Source organism: Natator depressus, chromosome 5 (assembly GCF_965152275.1).
Source record: "Natator depressus isolate rNatDep1 chromosome 5, rNatDep2.hap1, whole genome shotgun sequence".
Taxonomy (NCBI): Eukaryota; Metazoa; Chordata; order Testudines; family Cheloniidae; genus Natator; species Natator depressus.
This window is the reverse complement of record NC_134238.1, coordinates 26,578,073-26,601,200: the sequence shown is the minus strand read 5'-3', so window position 1 is coordinate 26,601,200 and position 23,128 is coordinate 26,578,073.

Sequence of the window (23,128 nt, the reverse complement as noted above, 5' to 3'; positions counted from 1 at the left end):
TGTGCAGAACTATTTGGTGGGAGAATAGTTTTTATCATGTATAGTGTCACTGTTGATTGACATTACTACTGGATAACAAAGCTATAACCATAGTCCTAACTTCTAATAATACTAAAGGAAAACATGTTTGTCAAACCTGAGAGAATTAGCAATCACTTCAACACTGGTGGTGTGCACAGCGCTGTACAAGACACAAATATAAAGGTAGTCCCTGCACCCAGGAATTTAGAGGACAAGATGCACTGGGAGACCCAGAAGATTTCGGAGTTAGTGTTTCACTCTCTTTTTTCTCTTATATAACATTAGATCGGAGAGGGCATTTGGCGAATGTAATTCAGTGTCTGGAGTCCTTGTGGAAGAAATGTGTCCTTAGGAATGACAAGAAGTTGGAGGCCGGATGCATGTGAACTGGGAGGCTACTCCTTGCACAGGTGGCAGCATGGAATGAGGTATTGTATTGTATTGTGATGCTTCCCAGGGTACCCAAGATTGTTAGTAATCTCGCTACCAAGTGCCCTTATCATGATGAAGCCTTGTCTGTGCCTGCTGAGAGTCAGCTCCCCAACTCCACCAGCTATGGGCAACACAAGCCCTGCCCTCTAGTTCCCACTGTCACTCTACAGGTTAGTGATTGGCACACCCCAACCCTCGACCCTCTGAGCATCTCTCTGGAATGTCTAGTCTCTGTTCCACTGGACACATGTAGCATTCACAAATTTTTTGCTTCCACAGAAAGATTACACCCTAGCTTACCAGCTCCACCTCAGATCACTGCTCCACTTAACACACAGCGGTTAGATAGGATTATATTGAAATCAAGTATAAGTTTATTTAACAAAGCACAGAGATTCAAGTGATAGCAACTAGAAAATGGTTACATATAGACAAAATCATAACACTTAATTAGGCTTAATTAACAAGATGCTATCATATTGCTCACCCAAAATCCTTGCAGAGCTTTACAGCCAGGCTGCTTTACAGACAGCTGTAACAAGCATGCTCACAGTTTGCCTCCTAGGTGAAGGATTCAGTGTGTTCCTTTGCACTTCAAGGTACATCAGACCAATCCTTTGTCCTTCCTTTGTCTTACATTTCACTTTTCTTTACGGAATTTAATCTCGTTGATTTCTGACCAATTCTACAATGTCTCATGGTCATTTTGAATTCTGTACCTGTCCTCCAAAGTGCTTGCAACCCCTCCCAGCTTAGTGTCAACTGCAAAATTCTATAAGCATACTCTCTACCCCTTTAACGAAGCCATTAATTAAAATATCAAATATTACCAGACCCAGGACAAACCCCTGTAGGACCCCACTAGATACATCCTCCCAGTTTGACAGCTGTAGCGAATCATTTGATATAATCATTTAATTGTTCTCTGTTGTTGTGATTAATCCATATGTAATCAGTATGTGATGAATAGATTTACATTGTAGGTAGAAGCGTAGGAATATGTAGGATAATATTATAGGGGTATGGGATTGATAAGCATATATTATTGGTAAGAATGTGCTAGGTACATAATTAAGGTAAGGCAGTAAAGCAAGTTCTACAGGCCTGTCAAATTCAGCTTAGCCATATCAGGGCTTATGCCTGAAAGAAGTTGACATGACTAGCTGACCCAGGGGTAACCCTTTACCAATAAAGTTGCAAGATTATTGTAAAAGATATATTAATTGGTGCTGTTTGGGAAAATATGCCACAATGTGCCTGTCACTACTGCAAGATGACAAATTGTAACATCATGGGAAATGACCGCAAGTTACCATGGGGACTTGTTGTTGGAAATGTTAATGAAGATAAGGGGAACTAACAAGATAGCCTATGAAAAGCGGGGCACTCCAACATTTATGGGGTGTGGAAATCCAGATAAAGAAAAAGGGGTTGGAACCCTCATGCATATGCATAAGAGTTATGGGGGTGTGTATGTAACAAAATAGAATAAAAGGGGCTCCCCCAACATGAATAAGGAAGGAAAACTCCATCAAGAAACCCTCTACAAAAAAAAGCACCTTTGAGAGATACACCCATCTCTATGGTACCCTTGGGGATGAGAGTATGCAATCATTGATGTTAGATGTTTTATGGTTTACCCCTATCTCTGTGTATGTCTCAGTAATTGTGGCTTTGTTCATCTGCTTAATGAAATTGTTGTTAAAAGGATGATTGACAACTTGTGAATGTTGTGGTCATTGCTATCGTTCATTGTATGTGTCCTCCAAACCTAATCATATTTCTAATTGTCATCCTCACCTTGCTAATTCTGATATTGTAGCCTTTAGGAAGCATGAACCCTTCGCACAGGTCACTGTGGTTTAAGATACCATTGGTAATACCAATTATAAAGGCTACATAATGAACCATTGATAACTGCTCTTTGAGTGTGTTTTTTAATCAGCTGTGCATCCATTTTATAGTAATTTCATCTAGACCACATTTCCCTGGTTTGAGACTATCATGTGTGACTGTCAAAAGCCTTACTAAAATCAAGAAATATCACAGCTTTCCCCCACTCACTAGGCAAGTAAACCTGTCAACAAAGGAAACTAAATTGGTTTGTAATGATTTGTTCTTGACAAATCCCTGTTGGTTATACTTATCAGCCTACTATCCTCCAGTGCTTACAAACTGATTGTTTGATAATTTGTTCCAGTATCTTTCCAGGAATTGAAGTTAGGCTGATTGGTCTACAATTCCCTGGGTTCATTTTGTTCCCCTTTTTAAGGATAGATACTATGTTTGCCCTTCTCCAGTCCACTGGGATCTCATCCACTCTTCATGAGTGCTCAAAGAAAATTGATAACAGATCTGAGATTACTTCAGCTAGTGCCTGAAGGCCTTGCTGACTTGAATACATCTAACTTATCTAAACATTCTTTAACCTGTTCTTTCCCTATTCTGGCTCCTGTTTGTTCCCCCTTGTTGTTAACATTATTTGAGTTAAGTATCTGGTCATAATTTGTAGTGAATGCTGAAGCCAAATAGGCATTAAACACCTCAGCCTTTTTGATGTCATTGTTATTAGCTCTCCTTCCCTGGTAAGTAGTGGACCTAGACTTTCCTTCATCCTTCTCTTGCTCCTAATGTATTTCAGAACCTCTTCTTCTTGCCTTCTAGGTCTCTTACTAGTTGTAACTCATTTTTGCCTTAGCATTTCTGATTTTTGTCCCTACATGCTTGTGCTGGTTTTGTTTGTTTGTTTGTTTTTAGTACTCTTCTTTAATCAGTTGCTGTGTTTCCACTTTTTGTAGGATTCCTTTTTGAATTTCAGGTAACTAAAAACTCCTGATTCAGCCATATTGATTTCTTGCTATTCTTCCTATCTTTGTTTCGCATCAGGAGTGTTTGCTGTTGTGCCTTTAATATTGCCACCTTGAGAAACTGCCAGTTCTCCTGAACTCTGTTTTCCCTTAGATTTTCTTAACATGGGACATTGCCAACCAGATCTCTGAGTTTGTTAAAGTCTGCTTTTTTGAAGTCCATTGCCCTTATACTGCTGGTCTCACTTCTTCCTTTCCTCAGAATAATGAGATCTATCATTTCATGATCATTTTCAAGTTGCCTTCCAACTTCAGATTTGCAACCAATCCTTCCTGCTAGTCAAAATAAAGTCTAAAATGGCTGTTCCCCTGTTTACTTTCTCCACCATCTGAAACAAGAAGCTGTCCTCAATATATTCCCAGAACTCATTGCAGATTTTGTATTTTGCCATACTACTTTTCCAACAGATGTAGGGTAGCTAAATTCACTCATTATTAGGCCTTGTGTTTCGGATATTTTTTTTTTTTCTAGAAATGCTTCATCCACCTTCCTCTTCCTGATTTTGTGGTCTTTAGTAGACCCCTACCACAACATCACCCCTGTTTTTCCCCTTTTATCTTCACCCAGAGACTTTCAACTGATCCCTCACTCACCTCCTTCTGGACTTTAATACAAGTGAATACATCCTTGATGTACAATGCAACATCTCCTCCCTTTTTTCCCCTCCCTGGACAAGTTATATTCCTCTATACCAATATTCCAGTCATGAGATGGAAGTCTCTAATGCCTATTAGGTCATAATTTAGCTTACGTACTAACACTTTCAGTTCTTCCTGTTTATTCCCCATACTCCTTGCATTTGTGCATAGACATCTAAGATGTTGAACAGAATCCCCATCTGTATTCCCTCTTGTTGTTCCTATGACCTAACTGTAATTTTCCATTTTCCTGTCCCCCTCAACTTCCAGCCCTCTGTCAAGGTCACTTTTCTTAATAAGTACCTGTGGGCTTTGGGCACCTGCTCCCTCTGAACTGATTTTAAAGGCCCACTCACTGGGCTGGCGAGTTGGGGTTAGAAGCTGCTCTTCCCCTGTTTGTCAGGTGGATCCCATCTCTTCCCAGTAGTCCTCCTTCATGGAGCAGCACCTTCCAATAATGTTTGGTTCAGAGTCAAATTAAGGCATGGACACCATGCCTCTATGTCTATGGCCCCAGCTCCTGAAGTCATATGATTACATCAGAATCTCAGCTTTCATTTAACATACATACGTTTCTAGCCCTCATGGTTGCGAAGAAAAACTTGGAAACATGACTGAAGTGGAACTAATGGAACTGTACAGGGGGCAAGAGGAGACTCCCCCTAGTGCCCCTGCAACTTCTGGAGGGAGTGAGGTTGCTCACTTCAATCCTTTTATTACCCACACAACTCTGCATCCCTATTGACAAGCAAACTACAAAAGGCATTCAGCTACCCCAATGCTACAGTGCTCTCTACTGTTATTCCTTAAAATCAAAACAAAACAATAAAGCCTTTTCCATGGAAATGTTTAGGGCTCCATGGACCAAGAACAGTACCACCAATTTTGAAAAAAAATCAAACCCATGTCCTTTTGTTAGCAAAAACAGGGTGGTGGAGGGTTGGACAATGGGGATCTGTTCATGGAAAAGAAGGCTGGCTGGGGAAGACAATGCTGAGGAGAAAGGAACTGAGCCTCATAATATTCAGATGTATGGATAAGCATCTGAGCATTTGGATGAGATTCAGCTTTCAATAGCTAAGATTTCCTGCCATATATTAGAAGAGGAGAGAAGTGCAATAGTTGAGCCAGCCACCCCCGCCCTCCCCCATGCTTACATATCTGCACGGAAGAAGCCATTTAGGCCCAAAATTTCCAAAGATGGTGGAGAAAGTCGGTCACTTAAATCAGTGGCTTGATTTTCAGAGGCTATTTAATTAGATGACTAAATATGGCTTTTAGGCCATAAAGTTAGCCGGCCACAGTTGAAAATTTAGTCCTTTCATTTTAGTTTATGGATATAATATGACCCATTGGTGGAAAAAAACCCATGGATGATAAGATGGACTCTTTGCAAATGTGTGTGCAGCTCTGATTTTGAATCTGCTATCAGTGCAGAATGCTGGGGGGGGGGGGGGGGGAAGCAGCAATACAAATGTCTTATTTACTTTGTGGTGGATTATATATGTGTGACTGCTAGCAATACAAGACAATGAAAATTAAATCATCGCCCAGTGGGCTTAGACAGAACTTGCAGTAAGCAACATAAATAAAATATATTATTCATTTCTGTTTTTGTTTATTTGCTATTAAGGATATGAGAATTTACTGTTAAAGTGGCTTGTGAGTTTGGAGTGCAATAAAAATGCTATCAATGGCCAATAGGCCTAACATTTAAAAACAACACTTTATGCTATAAGACATTATTTTGTATAGTACCTGTCATACAAACTGCATCCCAACAGGCTATGCAGACTGAAAGAATACAATTACAAAGATAAATAATACATAGTAAAGGGAGAGAGAAATTAAGGGGGTACTGTCAAGGAGGAAAAAACCCACAACAAATGTACTGTATGGCATACATTCCTCTTTCCTTTGTAATAGAATACCAGTGCATAATGATTAACTTGGTGGAATTCGGAAGCAAGTGGCATAGAAAGTTAAAAATTGCAGTACCCTCCATTCTCAAAGGCCACAGATACAGCAGTTCAATCTCAGTTTTGCTGAAGTATTTGCACTGGCTACAGGCCTGATCTAATCCCCATTTGAAGTCAATGGGACTCTTTCACTGGATCTCAAAAGCACTGGATCAGTCCCAATAGATCTACTAGACAAATGATATTTATCTGATTCAGATACTCAGACAAAAAAGCAGCCCAACATAAGACTAAAGGAAAAAGTCGAGGAGGTTGTTTGGGGGCTTTTTGGGGAGGTTGGCCTTTGTACGATTGCAATTTTCAGTGTCATTTTGTGAGATGTTTTAGGGGAAAAAAGCACTTACAAATATAAAATCTACTTTCACGAACAAAGAAAAAACCCAGCTCCTTCCAAAATGCTTTGAAATAATTAATATAGTACTTTTCATCAAGGCAATTACTTATTGATGTAGACTTTCAACTCCCTCACAATATAAGACACAGAAAAAATAATTCTTTACGGTCTTCACCTGAAAATGTAGAGAAAAGATTAACAAAACTGCAGAGAGACCAGTAGAGAATGAAAGATATAAGTGGCAAGAATATTTACCTCAAACTAGAATTTTTCAGCTTCAAAATCCGCCTTAAGAAGACATAGGCTGGATACCAGCAGAGGAGGAGACAGAACAGATACATCCACAGGTGGTCAAGAGAAAAATAAAATATTTCATGCCTAGTTTCCCATTAAAGATATTTGTGCCAGTATCATGGCTAATCCATAATGGATCTCAAGAGCTAATACATTGTCCTCATTTGTTAACATACTAAGTTTCAACAGAGTCTTTTTAAGAAAAAGTAATTTGAAAAGGAAATAAATCCAGCAACTCAAAACCGATATGAAAAATATAAAACAATCAACTTTGCAACATTAGTGAATGATAAAACCACAGGCACTGTTCTAAGAGTCAGCTGGATCAGTTCAACTCAAACAGATAAATAGGAGCCAGCTACCAGTAAACAGTAGTCTTATATTTTGCCACATTGTATGAGTCATTTCCTAGAGAATGAAATGCATTTCTACAAAAATATAATGTGATTGGTTACTCAAGGACAGCTGCAAAATGGACATTAGAAAATAAAAATTCTTACCTTGAGATAAAAAAACCCATTGGTACCAGGGATGTTCTCTATATTGACCTTCATCAGAAGGTGGACTGCTGCATCCTTGTCCCAGAATACATGTTCAGTCATCTAACTACTGGCTATGCAACAACCACAATAGCTCCTTTAAATGTAAACTGCTGATTCAGTAAATAAGTTTCTTTCTTAGCAATAGCCAAGGTACTAAGTTTAGAAAAAAACAAAACTGATAGTCCTCTAATCAAATGGATCTTCTTGAAGTGCTGTTTTCCTCTATGGGGCCCTCAAGTGTCTTCATATTTCAGTCTATCAGGTTTTTCCTGAGTTTTCTTTTAAGGTCTTTTTCCAGCACGTGCCAGATCATTTTTATTGTGGGACAGTAGCCCGCAGTCAGGCCTCAGCATCACCTGTAGTCCCTTCACACAATTGGTCAATCAATCCCAGTATTCTGCCTTCTGCAGTAGCTAAGAGCTGATGATTCAGAGGGAGGCAAAAGAAATCATGCTCCTCAATGGCTCACAATGCTGCTAAGTGGCCAGTCCACAACAAATGGTTTTGCAGTGGTTTTATCCTCAAATCTTGTGGAATTTTCCCAGACCACAGTTTTGCAGTGCCAAGATTCCCTCAGTTCTCCAAGTAACTCATACACATTTGAAGTGGGAGGAGTGGACTGACAGGATACATGCTAGAGAGGACAGCTATGAGGTAGAGTTTCTTGAAGAAGGCCTGATCTCTTAAAAGATCTAGCTTGACTCCTTTCTGTTCCCCAGCTATTAGATCTGATGAATGCTTCTTCCTTTCCAGAGTTGTGGCCAGCTTTAACTAGATGCCTATAGTCTGTGGGAAAACAAATGAAAATCAAGATAAAGTAAATGGACACCAAAGAGCCCAACACAAACCTGCCTGTCATATATGCCATGTTTGCTTTCCATAAACAGTTTCAAACAAGTTTATTTTTCTCTTTATTGGAAGAGTGAAGTGAGTGCCCATGAAACTCAGCATCAGTGCAAGATTCCTCCTTATCCCTGCAAACACGCCTCAACCCTAACCTTGCAGAACCACTTCTAGAAAGAGTATGTAATTCAGTCTCCCTTTCAACCCAATGTATCACCTCTCTGGTGAGAATGCCAGTAAGGGGATTTCTGCAATATGAACATGCATTCAAGTGAGACAAATCACAGTCTGGACCAACCAAACCACCTTGGCCAACCCAAAGCCTTCCCCAGATACAAAAGCACTGGCCTCAGCTTCCCACTGGAATCTCCACACCTTTCCAGAGCTGCTCTCCTCCTTCAGATTCCCATATTCTGTTTCAGAGTAGCAGCCGTGTTAGTCTGTATTCGCAAAAAGAAAAGGAGGACTTGTGACACCTTAGAGACTAACAAATTTATTTGAGCATAAGCTTTCGTGAGCTACAGCTCACTTCATCGGATGCATTCAGTGGAAAATACAGTGGGGAGATTTATATACATAGAGAACATGAAACAATGGGTGTTACCATACACACTGTAACTAGAGTGATCACTTAAGGTGAAAAGAAAAGGAGTACTTGTGGCACCTTAGAGACTAACAAATTTATTTGAGCATAAGCTTTAGTGAGCTACAGCATCCGATGAAGTGAGCTGTAGCTCACGAAAGCTTATGCTCAAATAAATTTGTTAGTCTCTAAGGTGCCACAAGTACTCCTTTTCTTTTTGCGAATACAGACTAACACGGCTGCTACTCTGAAACCTGTCACTTAAGGTGAGCTATTACCAGCAGGAGAGCGGGGGGGGGGGGGAAGCCTTTTTGCACTGATAATCAAGGTGGGCCATTTCCAGCAGTTGACAAGAACGTCTGAGGAACAGTGGGGGTGGGGGTGGGAGTGGGGGGAACAAACATGGGGAAATAGTTTTACTTTGTGTAATGACCTATCCACTTCCAGTCTTTATTCAAGCCTAAGTTAATTGTATCCAGTTTGCAAATTAATTCCAATTCAGCAGTCTCTCGTTGGAGTCTGTTTTTAAAGTTTTTTTATTGAAGAATTGCCACTTTTAGGTCTGTAATCGAGTGACCAAAGAGATCTGGCACCTGTGTGTAGAACCAGAAGCATTTCAAAGAAATTACCACAGGAGGTTCATAGCAATCTAAGTTTAGTTTCCAGGCCCCCTTTGCTGCATCACTCTATATCTTTGGTACCAATACATACCATAGCCACAGCTTCTTTACAGCACTCACAAAAAGATTATCTACATTTCTCTTGAGATCCATCATCTTTGTACCTGGTAGCTGAGTCAAAAAATAGCTGTTATGGTCACCTCACACCTGAGTCTTGATATTTCTAACCATCAAATCTCCTATCACCAGAGCTTACATAGATTCACAATTGTATCACCCTATCCTGGCGGGACCTCCCCACAACTACTGGAAGTTAAATCCCACTTCAGGGATAATATGCCTTATAGTGAGATACTAGGAGGAAGCTCAATGTATTTAGTTTATCCAAGGGACAGTTAAGAGGTGACTTGATCACTATTTACAAGTACCTACCTGGGGAAGAGATTTCTGATAGTAGAGAGCTCCTTAGTCTACCAGAGGAAGGTATAATGAAAGCCAATGGTTGTAAGCAGAAGCTAAACAATTTCAAATTAGAAAAAAGGTGCAATTTTTTTTTAACAGTGACAGTAAACAACTATTAGAAAAACTTAACCATCCATTAAATAGCCATTGGGCCAGAGAGAGAGAGAGAATGACTGTATAACCTCATGGTTAGCCTGGTGGCCCAGTCCTCCTATTACAATGCCTCATTTTCATCCTACATGGAACTGCTTCAGTGGGAGATACTTGGAGTCCCACATCAGAATATTCCACAACTCAGCAGTTAGGCCACTTTTCTGGGTGGTGGGAGAACCCTGTTCAAATCCTTTCTCCTCATCAAGCAACAAGGGAAACTCAACCCACATCCTGGGTGAGTGCTCTAGCAATTTGGGATAAAAATTAGAACAAAGTCACTGCCACCAGCATCTCCTGTAGCCACATGTCCTCTCCACATGCCTAACAGATCAGGTCCCACAGGCTAGATAGCATGTTCCCCTACCTCTCTTCCCCAGGTTTGAGGATTGCCATGGGGTTTGCATAGGAGATAGGCATCAGGATGCCTAGTGTGAGGCAGCAGTGTGAATCCCCAGAGATAGAAACTTATTAGACGCTAAGTGGCACCCTAGGCACCTCCAGGGTGAGGCAGTAGCTGAGCAATGGTTTTGTGGATTGCAGCAGTGCCTAAAACTACTTAGATGTGTTGTCCCTGTGGATTGGTGCCAGGCTCCTGTGCATTCCCAATCCAGCTTTGCTCACTGTACCATTCTCTCTGACTCAATCTTAAGAATACTTGAAAAGATGCCTACTAGAGAGATGCAAAATTACCATTTTGAAAATCTTTCATGCAGAACAAATTCATACCAGAAATAAGCCATAAATTGTTTACAGTGAAGCTGATTAGCCAATGGAACAAACTAGGTGATGGATACACTTGAAGTTTTCAAATCAAGATGGGCTGCCTTTCTGGAAGATATGCTTTAGTCAAACCCAAGTTATTGGGCTCAATATGGGGATAACTGGATGAAGTTCTAAAGCGTATCATACAGGAGGTCAGACTCATACATTTTATGGCCAGAAGGAACAATTATCTGGGCAATATTATCATAAAAACAGAAGACTCTTTCCCACTCATGACACTCCCTCCTTCCACTGCAAAAATAAACTCTTACACCATATGTAGTTTTTTGGAGTGGGTATGGTTGAGAATTTACAAGTAGAAAATCTCTCTCTTGCAAAAGTAGTTTCAGAATAGCAAAATAAAAGAACAAATACACCAACATTTTTACATCTTGTGATTGCTCCTTGTTCTGCAAGTACTACAGATGTTTTTTTAAGGCTTTAAAAGCTGATGTTCTTGATTAATTACCTTGTGCTCCAGTCCACATTTTACAACTTGATCAGATTCAGATTTCAAGAAATTCTTTATCAGGATAAGCTTGCAACAATAAATTTCCACTGAACTCCATCATATCAACGCCTTTAGAATTTTAAAGCTATCAGAGCAAATACCATTTCAAATATCAAGCCAATATAGAAGCATATATATTTAGTAAAAATAATTTATTTTAAAGACAAATGATTGGAAATAAGCCCTTTTATGTACCTGAGAAAAAGCCAAATTTGGACAGAATAATTTTGATTGCTGGCCTCATGAGACATCTAGTGGAAAAAGGCAAAAAAATTAGCTACATGGCCTATCACATCGATATCCAATTTAACAGAGGATTGTACTTGTCCAATGAAATACTCTATGTCCTCTGCAAATGCTAAAGAAAATTTCTCTGAGACACACAATGACAGACGTATATATGAGAGTTACTGTGCAAAGAACATCCATTGACCTCATTATAAAGCATCTACTACTTAGGGCTTTATTTTCCCTCAACCACCAATACTCACTTTGAATGCTCTTTATTGCTCACAATTTAAGAACTTCTCACTCCTTATCATCACTATTTTGAGTGCTGAACTGAAGGGAGGAATGGCAGGCATAAGTTTAAAAGAAAGCATGATGAAGAATGGGCATTTCGGAAGGACATGGGCTTAAGTGCAATTTTCATTCAGGGAATAAGATTCTAAACTCTGTGCTTCCTTCTTTGGCCTCACTCCTACTAGGCAGGAATAACTTGGTGGCCACCTTGTGGTGCTTTTATTACTGCATGAGTGAGTTCACCGGCCCCCTTGTTCTGCTCAGAACTTTTCGCCTTATGCACAACACTCAACACCTGCACCATGTAAAATCAAGCCTGCTGTTTTGTAATACATCAACATGACTAGAGGCTTCTGAAGTCCTGAAAAGCGATTGATATTGTTGGAGAAATATGCATTTACTCAAAGGAGACAGATTTTTTGAATACTCTGTGACAACAGAGTATCCCCTTCAAGACCCACATTCCCTTGTCTGTCAGAAATGGAACTACACAAATGGTCAACAACAAATCCAGTTCACTTCTTGGAAGCCTTTGCCTCTGTAAAATTGTTAAACCTCCTCAGGTTGCTTCCAGCTCCCAAAGTATTACATGTCTGAACTATTCTATTTTTCTCCATAAGTTTGCAAGCCGCTTAGGGCAGGGACCACATTTTCCTGTATGCTAGAATGGCACTGAGCACACTGTTGACGCTCAATAATAAATAATGATGCTGTAAGATTAAGCAAAGGCATTGCCTATAAAATAAGCCTTGCACCATGTTTTGAATGTTAACATCTGGCTTTTGATGGACCCTTAACTGAGAGTGCCCTGTCTCCATTTGTCAAGAATGCTCACCTACACACGGACAGCAGAAACACAGAGTTAAGCACATTACATCTGTCTTCCTACCATTTGATAACAAATGATTTTCACCGAGCAATTTATTCAGGCACTTAATGAAGCACTGCACGTGGGGGTAGGGGGGGAATAAAACACAATATGCTATTATACAGTCATATTTCTGCTAGCAAAAGAGACTTCAGAACATGACACCATGTATCAAAACCATGCTACACTGTTTATGGGAAGCAATTTGAGAGCAGGATTGGATTTGCAGAAGTATGTGCAGAGTAAACAGTTTACAGAAATAGCAACCCAGACTCCAGCATTCTTACTGTGGGCCAGGAAAGGCTTGGGAGGCATTATTGTGCTTAGGCTTGATTACCAGGTACAGTTAAATCCTAGAGCTCCTTACAGCAGGAAAGGATGGCTGAGTCTGACTTTATGAAGGCCAGTTGCTGGGAATGTCACACGCAGAGTCAGCATCAAGAATACCTGCCTATGTTCCTTCAGCACCATTGAAAGAAACCCTGATTTTTTGTCGTCTGACCTTGAATTAAGTTCAAGAAGTAGAGTGAGATTCTTGCTTGAAGCATTTGTAGGAGGTTTGTGGAGAGCTAGTCGTAGGCCACTGGTTTTCCCTCATTTCTAGCTACTATATAGCACTAAAAGCCAGCTAAAAATGCACACATCCTTAGTTCTGCAATCACAAATGGAAATGAAGGTGGCCCTCATGGTTGCAAATCAGAGGACCAGACCTCCAAAACAATCTCTGTAAAGATGTGGTCCACACAGTATCATGTTTGTAAACCTCTGTTTATAATTTGGATAATCAATAAAGCTTAGCTATACAATAGAATCACTAAGAAGAGATACATTTAGGAATTAGTGATAGAAAGCCTGAGCATTAAAATTCAGATCTAGATCCACATTTGATGTAATCCAATTCAGAGTTTTGGTTCAGTCCCTTGTAAAGTTAGGAACCATTTGAGAAATTCAGCTCTGGGTTCAGAATTTGTATTCACAACATTCAGGGGTACTCAGATCTGAGGCTTCTCTTAGGCACAACTATAATATATACTCAGTTTATTCCTTTTGTGAAAATGAAGTGCTGTGGAGATGCAGTGGAATAAATAAATGTGTTGGGGTGAGTTTAAAATATGATCTGCTACAGTGGTGGTCTAACACTAGTAAAAATTTCTTTGACCTTTGTAAATTAATTTCTGGCTTTCCTAGATTAATGTGGCTGAAATTATTTACTTCTAGGTAGTATTCAGTTTGGGATAAATATTTAACAATTGCTCTATCCATTTCATACTAGAGAAAAATTGAAAATAAATTAACTCGCCAAAATTCATGTCCAAGTCACTTTTTAACTATATGGGTTTACAACATTCAGTGACAGAAATCTAGAATTAAGGAGTCTTGTTGCAATGTTGCAAACTTATTAGAAACATTAGAAGGACAATTCAAACCTGTGCTCCCTGCTTGCTTTAGATACTATGGACAAGATTTTCAAAAGTGCCTCATTATTTTGTGTGACCCAATTTTGGGGTACCTAACTTGAGACATCTTAAAGGGGGCTGATTTTCAGAAATCACAGAGCCACCCAGCCTATGAAAAATCGGTCCTGTTAAGGGACCCAAAGCCACTAAGCACTTTTGAAAATCTTGGCATATATTAGACACAAGGGGGCACAGCTTGCCCACAATATAGCTGTGATAGGCAAGGAAAGGAAATCAGTTGTGTATCTTAACTGTGACAGTGTCATCTCTTGTCCCTACACATTCCTCCCATTTCCGGTGTAAATTCACTTTTCTAAACCCAGTTTTATTGGGAATTATTTTTAATGGTTTGAGGATTTATTTGCTTTGAAAATGCTTTCAGAGGTAACTGATAAGTGCTACTCAAATGAATAGAAACCTGACTGAGTGTGGGGAAGGAGTGGATGAAAATCATTCACTATAAAAAAAAAAAGGAGGAAGAAGCAAAATCTAAAGACGACAAAATAAAACCCCACAGCCAGGATACAAAAAACAGTCAGAGATGCAAATCCAGAGCTGTTGTAGCTTCAAGTCTGAATTTGTCCTAGAGTACCATCTCCTAACCATTTTTAGAAACAGGCAAATACAGACAGAAAGGAATCCTGAATTGGAGCATTGCTTCCATAGCACTCTTTCAGTTGGTGGAGACACACATCCATTTTAAGGTCCTCGTTTTCAATTGCTTATACCTTTTAAAAAAAAGTTTGGTAAACTCTTGCTGAGGTGTTTTTAATACTGAGATTTTCTAGATACTTTTTGATGAGAATGGATAACTCAAAAATTGCTTCAGGATTGACTAAGCTTAAATCCAGGTACCCATATCACAGTTTTACATGGGTTGTAACTCCACTGAAATCAATAGAGTTGCTCCTGATTCAAATAGGAATATGTGAGAAGAGAATCAGGTCTTCAGTCTGAATAAATTTGGCTGAAGAAAAGGAAGTTATAAACAGGACCCTGAGTGTTCTGTTACTTCACAGCTATGGAATTCATGCTTTGCCACAGAATTGTGTGTCAAAATCCAAGCTTTCGTTAAAAAAAACAAAAAACAAAAAAAAACAAACTAGCCCTTCTGGTTGCAGAGAAAAAAATTGAAAGTGCTAGTCAATGTAAACTGAAGTAGTAAAAGTCTTCCTGAATCTGCAGATAGCCTGAAAAAATAGTTCTGAGAGGTGTTAATTGCTCCATTCATTTCAATTGGTTGAGACTGAAACCTTATGATGGTCATTTCATTGTTGAGATAGTTAACTTTATTAATGAATTTCACTTCTGGTCATTTTAGAAGACATACCTAGCTACTGTGCTCATACCATAATCTGAAATCATTTCCTCAGGTGCCAAAAGTACCATCTCTCAAGCTATCGAAACCTCCAGCTTCACCTCAACAACTTCTATAACATAGTTACTTGCTTTCAGTATAAAAATCTGTGATATAGTGAAAACTGAAAATATGGAAACAGCTTATAATATATTAAATTTATTAAGGGCTGTTAATTAATTGCAGTTAACTCACGCGATTAACTACAAAAAATTAATCGCGATTAATCGCAGTTTTAATCGCACTGTTAAACAATAGAATACCAACTGAAATTCATTAAATATTTTAGATGGCTTTCTACATTTTCATATATATTGTGTTCTGTGTTGTAATTGAAATCCAAGTGTATATTATTTTATACAGTATTACAAATGTTTGCACTGTAAAAATGATAAACAAAAGAAATAGTATTTTTCAATTCACCTCAGCCAATACTTTAGTGCGATCTCTTTGTCATGAAAGTACAACTTACAAATGTAGTTTTTTCTTACATAACTGCACTCAAAAACAAAACAATGTAAAACTTCAGAGCCTACAAGTCCACTCAGTCCTACTTCTTGTTCAGCCAATCACTAAGAAAAACAAGTTTGTTTACATTTACAGGAGATAATGCTGCCCTCTTTTTATTTACAATGTCACCAGGAAGTGAGAACAGGCATTTGCATGGCACTTTTGTAGCTGGCATTGCAAGGTATTTACGTGCCAGATATACTAAACATTCATATGCCCATTCATGCTTCGGCCACCAGTCCAGAGGACATACTTCCATGCTGATGTTGCTCGTTAAAAGCATAATGCATTAATTAAATTTGTGACTGAACTCCTTGGGGGAGAACTGTATGTCCCCTACTCTGTCTTACCCACATTCTGCCATATATTTCACGTTATAGCAGTCTCGGATGATGACCCAGCATGTGTTGTTCATTTTAAGAACACTTTCACAAAACACAAAGAAGGTAAGATTTCTAAAGATAGCTACAGCGCTCGACCCAAGGTTTAAGAATCTGAAGTGCCTTCCAAAATCTGAGAGGGACGAGGCGTAGAGCATGCTTTCAGAAGTCTTAAAAGAGCAACACTCCAATGCAGAAACTACAGAACCTGAACCACCAAAAAAGAAAGTCAACCTTTTGCTGGTGGAATCTGACTCAGATAATGAAGATGAAGATGAAAATGTGTTGGTCCGCACTGCTTTGGATTGTTATCGAGCAGAAGCCGTCACCAGCATGGACGTGTGTCCCCTGGAATGATGGTTGAAGCATGAAGGGACATATGAATCTTTAGCACATCTGGAACGTAAATAATTTGTGATGCTGACTACAACAGTGCCATTAGAACACTTGTTCTCACTTTCAGATGACATTGTAAACAAGAAGCGGGCAGCATTATCTCCTGCAAATGCAAACAAACTTGTTTGGCTGAGCGATTGGCTGAACAAGAAATAGGACCGAGTGGACTTGCAGGCTCTAAAATTGTTTTATTTTTGAATGCAGTTTTTTTGTACGTAATTCTACATTTGTAAGTTCAACTTTCATGATAAAGAGATTGCACTATCGTACTTGTATTAGGTGATTTGAAAAATACTATTTCTTTTGTTTTTTTACAGTGAAAATACTTGTAATCAAAAATAAATATAAAGTGAGCACTGTACACTTTGTATTCTGTGTTGTAATTGAAATCAGTATATTTGTAAATGTAGAAAACATCCAAAATTATTTAAATAAATAGTATTCTAGTATTGTTTAACAGTGTGATTAATTGCACAATTAATTTTTTTAATCACTTGACATCCCTAAATTTAATATAAAAATACACAACACAGGCAGGCTACTTGACTGATTAAATAATACAATTTTATATTTAATTCCATTTAAAAACCACCATTTTAAAATTTATCAGAAGCTGCTACAGAATTTCCACCAGAGCATCCTGCCATAGAAACATAGGTTCACCTTCTCACAGAGCCTTGTTTATATGTGCTTCCAAATTGTATTCGGAATAGGCACAGTATATTGAATTTCCACTACATTTTTAACAATCTAACAGCAGTTAGACAGGCATGATCCTATCTGATAACATTATTTGAATCTTGCACCTTTATATTTGAGATCAGATAGCTGCACTTTCAAATAAAGGCACTCATAGATTGTAAATGGTGACAGGGACTTTGGCCCAGATTTTTAAAGGTATTTAGGCACAGCTGCGCTCAGCGTTGCAGTACCTAACTGATTTCAGAGCCTAAACCTCCTTTTCCAAAGAGATTTAGGCAGTTAGGAGCCTAAATCCCACTAACTCTCCCTTTTGAAAATGAGACTTGGGCTCCTAAATCAGTTAGGTGTGCAATGCTGAGTGCAGCAGTGCCTAAATACCTTTAACAATCTGGGCTTTTGTCTGTTTCTGGACTTGCACTGTACCTTGCACAATGAGTCATCTTTGTACTACCAAAATAGAAATATGATAAAATTATACATTTTCTAAATGTGAAATGGTGTGATCGTTGGAATAATTGCACTTGCCTCCTTGTATTTTATTCCCTTTCCACCCCTACTTTCCGAAAGCAAGGTAATAGAGTACAAATAAACCTACATAAATACAATGGGCATACAAATGTGAAGGTTACACCAGCATCTATACATTAGCACATGTTGCACATATGGATTCCTGTTTTCCCAGTTATATTTGTAGCTTTATGTATTACTGAACTTGGCTGAATTAAGAGTACTATTGTAACATTTGCGCTAGGCACTGTGAAAGGGATGCAGGATTAGAAGGACTGATCTGATCTGACTAATCCTGTGTAACTATGAGGTAATGAAAGAGCAACTACCATCTGAGATAAGCTTAGTACTTCTCCAGTTTGATTGGTCAGATAGAGGTTTCCTTCTGGCTCCTCTAAAAGTACTAAGGCTACTGTCTTTGGTCTATGACTGAATCTTGCCTATGATAGCATGAAGGAGGCACACAGGGAGTTTATAATAGTAGCAGCTGGAATCAATGGATATTGATCCCTGTCACATGACAGAGATATTAACCCTGACCCATGAGGCCAAGCAATGCAGACGGGTCTCTTACCAGCATTCTTATATGTCATTCCTTTAATATTGCACTCCCTAGATGGTAGACTACACTAATTGGTTAATTTTGCTCTGCTGGTGGCAGACAGAGCAGTGATAACATAGAGAGAGGGCAAGAGGAAGCTGATAACAGCTGCTGTCAGGATGAAGAGCAGGCAAGCAACAACTTAAGGGAATGAGACCAAACTGGGAAGGGCCTAACCAGCTATCTAATATGATGTTCCATGTGTGCCAATGTTTACAAGCCCATGTGAAAATGAAGATACATACCTCCAAGTTCCCTGTCAAGTGGCTTTGTTGATTGACTGACATGATATGAATTGAAGGCCACTTACTTCTCTTCACAGCCCTGGAATTGTGAGAGCACTGCCTTCAGAAGAGATAGGAAAAACCAAAGGTGATTACAATAAAGCTGTGTATAGGCAATAAAGTTAAGTTAGGTTTAAATATCCTTATTACTGTACTGCAGAGGTCAGAGTCTACAGGACATTTCTCTTTAATAGTGCAAAGGGTGCACCTGTTGACAGGCAAGGGAGGTACCCGTTGAGGAGTCACTCACAATTATGGCCCTGCTGAAGAGATGGTCCCTGTATAAACCTCTGTATTTGCCTGCAAATGTACAGTTGTCCAGGAGAGGGCAAGATGGTGTTTTGTGAGACAGGCAGGCAAGAAGGTAAGAAAGAAGGGATAAAATGGAAGAGAACAAAAAAGGAAAGGACATGAGGCTGGAGACAGGGGCACAAACAGTTTTGAGAAGGGGGAAAAAAGTGGGAGATGAGGAAAAAGAAAAGTTCTTTATCTTCCCTTCTCTTTTCTTTACCACTTTCTTTTTCTTTCCCCTTCTGCTTAAATCATGTCTCCTACTCTCACAGAGCGGCATACCCAGCCACCCCACCCCAGGGGAATGGAAAGAACCTATTTGTTTTGCCTGGTGAAATATTACAAAGCACACAGCTTAGATACAACAATTCCACATGACATAGGCACTGATTCACCAAAGCGCTTAAGCTCATGATTAACTTTAAAGCACACGTGTAGTCCCATTAAAGAAGAGCACATGTTTAGGTGCTTTGCTCTATCAGGGCCTTAGCTCCTATTTACTTTAAAAGCTTTATTTTATTTTTCCTTTTTGTAGAGACTGAGGCTGTAATAAAGACCCAGCGAACTGTGAGAGCTTCTTGTACTAAATATATCAGGAATGCCAACAATACACCATGTAATTCTTCCAGCTGATATTGGCTTTTACAAATATTTGTGGTGCCCATGGAGCTGAGGTAAGTTTAAACTGAGAACAGAAAAACGCCAAACATAGGCTTTCAACGCATTGTCATGCTCTGCTACTTTACCGACTTTAGACAGTCCTGATTCTTTCAAATGCCAATTAACAGGTGTCAGAAATGCTAGTTCTTACCAAGAGACCTATGTCTGCATAACAGTAAAACTATTTTGGCAATCCAGAATAAATATCATGGTGTTTGAGCCCCTGGGGCCTGTGGAGTTTACAAGTATGCTGTCAAGATCTCTTCATTGGGATAATCCTTGAAGTCCTGCCAAAAAGCGAGGGGACTCCAGTGCTTTTATGTGCTCCCAAACTCAGCTCTGGCTCCAGAAGTCAACCCTCTCCCCAGTCTGAGTGCTAGTTGTGAATCTCAAACATCAAACTGACATTCCGATTGTAAGTGTGACATGCTTGGATGATGATGCCAGAACAGCAGGTGACACTGGCAGACAGAAGCAAGGGATAGTAACTTGGTGGCTTCTTGTTACATAGCCTCAGAACTCTACAGGATGGAATTAGGGACAGAGGAACAGTTATAAAATGATGTTACAAAATCCGGATGTCCTGATCAAACTGAGACAGTTGTAAGGTCTAACATTCTATGCACAGATGATAACAGCATTCAGGACTGGTACCGTATCCCCTTACATCTAATCCAGGATTAATCACATTGTGAGCAAGTGATCCAAAGCACTCTTCCAGCCTCTCTAGAGACTCACTGGAAAAGAAAAGAATGGGTTGATGCATCGAAATGATGTCATAAAGAGGTGCAATATGGTTTCCATGCAAAAGAAAAGTGTGCAGGATCAAAGGACTTCAATACAGCTCAGAAAGAGAAACAAAAGTCATGCGGCCAAAATTCATCCATCTATCCCAAGAAGCCAAGAGTTTACACCAGTTGTGAATTTGGTCCTTTGTGTATACAGCTAATGCAGTTTTTTAGGATATACAGGGGGCAGAATTTTTAAATTTGCCCATCACTAGCGTCCAAATGTCAGAATAGCAGTTCTGTTTGGATGGTTATCAGAAGTAACCAATCCTCTTAGGTATGAAAAATTCAGGTGGAAATCTTGGCTTTGTTGAGAAATTTCTGGTGATTTCAGCATTGCTGTCAGGCTACTAATACTGTGACAACAGTTTTTCCTCCTGGCCAGAACCTAAACACAAGAGCAAGTGAAACATTTAACCCAACTTTCTAAAATTCAAAAATATTCCACATAAGTTCAGCCCGAGACAGAGGGAAGGATTTTTGACTTTATCTGATCCTGTTTATCCATCCCAGGTGGAAAGGAAACAAATGGGAAAGGTTTTGAAATAAGTGGGTTCAAAACACTCAGCAAACAAAAAAAGAGAGATTGATGGAATGACAAGTGAATCCCTTCTACAAACAACAAATATCTAATTGTTCTTGCATTGCCCAGCATGGGCACTTTCCACATCAAAAAGCTACTACACCACGAAGATTTAAAACCATGAAACATTTATAAAGCATGGCCTAATCTTATAAGAAGGCTGCTTCTGATTGTAAAAGGTATGATTTGGGGACAGGAGAGCATGAATGGGTTTTTGTTTTTTTCCTTTTGAGGGACTGCAAATATATGAGAAATCATGGCTATTTCACTGATCATAATTAAGGCTAAGATTTAGTCACAGGTATTTTTGGTAAAAGTCATAGACAAGTCATTGGCAATAAATAAAAATTCACAGCCTGTGACCTGTCCATGACTTTTACCAAAAATACCCCTGACTAAATCTCTACTTCTGGGGCCCCGCTGCTCTGGGGGGCCCCTGCTGGGGTGGGGCCTATGCCAGTGCTTGGGGTTGACTGCCCCCCAGCCACTGCTCCCGGGGATGCCCTGGGCCACTGCTCCAGCCACCCTGGGACTGCTACTGCTCCGGCAGTCCCCAGGGCACCCCCAGGACTGCTGCTCTGGCGGTCCCCGGAGCCAGCCACACCGTCCACTATGCACACGGTTCCCGAAGCCAGCTGGCCCCAGACCTCCCAAACAGCGGCTGGTGCGGCTGGCCCCTGCGGAGCAGCTGGCCCTGGGTTCCTCCACTAGCGGCCAGTACAGCTGGCTGTGGGGCCCTGAAGTCAGCCTCGCCAGCCACTGCGGAAGTCACAGAGGTTGTGGAAAGTCACGGAATCCATGACTTCCGTGACCTCTGTGAAAGAATCGCAGCCTTAATCACAATCACTTTCTATGTAACTAGACCTTAATTTGTTTTGCAGCATGATCTACGGAAGGGCAGCATAGCTCAGAGAGCTATGTCTACTGCTGATGAGTTGCGCTGCTGGCATGCATTTGTGTGGAAATTAAAAATAAAATAAAAATCATTTAAAAAATTCATAGAGTGAACCCAACCGTCTCCTGACCTGTCATGCCTGGAACTTGTCTGAGATGAACAGGACAGAAAAGTGAAACCTAGGCAGCAGATCATGCCAAGCTTCCAACCATGCTTTTGGAAGCTGGTCATAATTTGTAATGGATTATCTTAGGAAACTGATTTGGATGCCTCGTGCTCAAGAGCCAGGATGGCCTACTTTGAAGAAAAGAATGTTTGAGTCTTAAAAATGCCCCTTCGTTGCCTAACTTTTTGCTGTTGTATGAATTTTAATGCTTGATTTGCTTTGCACCAGCCGTGGGTATCTACAAGTAAAACATGCAGTTGACAGATTAAGTACTAGATGTGTTGACTTATTTATGCATTTTCTTTTCTCTACCACTTGCACGTTGTTCTCTGGCTCTTCTTGGCTTTGAGCAGCAGCATCTGGCCCCCTGATGAATTTCACAGACTGCTGCCTCTGCACTGGAGTTTTCCACATGACCAAAGGGCTGTGAGGGGGCCACACTGCTTAGTGCTTCTGCAAAACTCTTTCCCTTCAGGTCGCCCTCGATTTTGTGCACATTATTTGGTTGAGGCAGGCAAAAGTCACCTGCAGGAACCTTTAATGGGAGATGGCATTAGTGGATCTACTGTACCACTCTGCTGTATTTGCCACCTCTCAAGCGTACCAGCAATCAAATTTACAAGTGTTCATTTGAATCAGTTTTGAATTAAACCAGGGTGCTAAATGTCACTGTTCTCTGTTACGACTGTCTGAAATAAATCCTCAAATTCTTTCCCAGGTCAGTCCTGAAATATACTGTGCATCCTTAATTCCCATAGATCTCCCCATTTTTACAAAGCACATGTGTGGATTTTTTTCTTAAATGTGATTTTAGAGCAATAACTGTTGGCCCTATATTTAGCATCTTCCCTTCAAAACTTTGTCATTCCTTTGGTTAAACTGACCTCCTCTTCTGTGTATGTGTGTAAGATATTTTATTGGGTTTTTATGAGACTGTAGTTGTTTGTATTCTGTTGTACAGAGCTTTGGTGGAGAGTGCTAAATAAATATATGTATTACAGGGAAAGGGAAAATCTATAGTTGGCCAGCTTCTGAACCAATAGTCATTCACATGATAAACAGTGACTACTGGCTTGTTGGCAATAGGATATAGACAGAAAGCTATGCTTGCTGTAATTA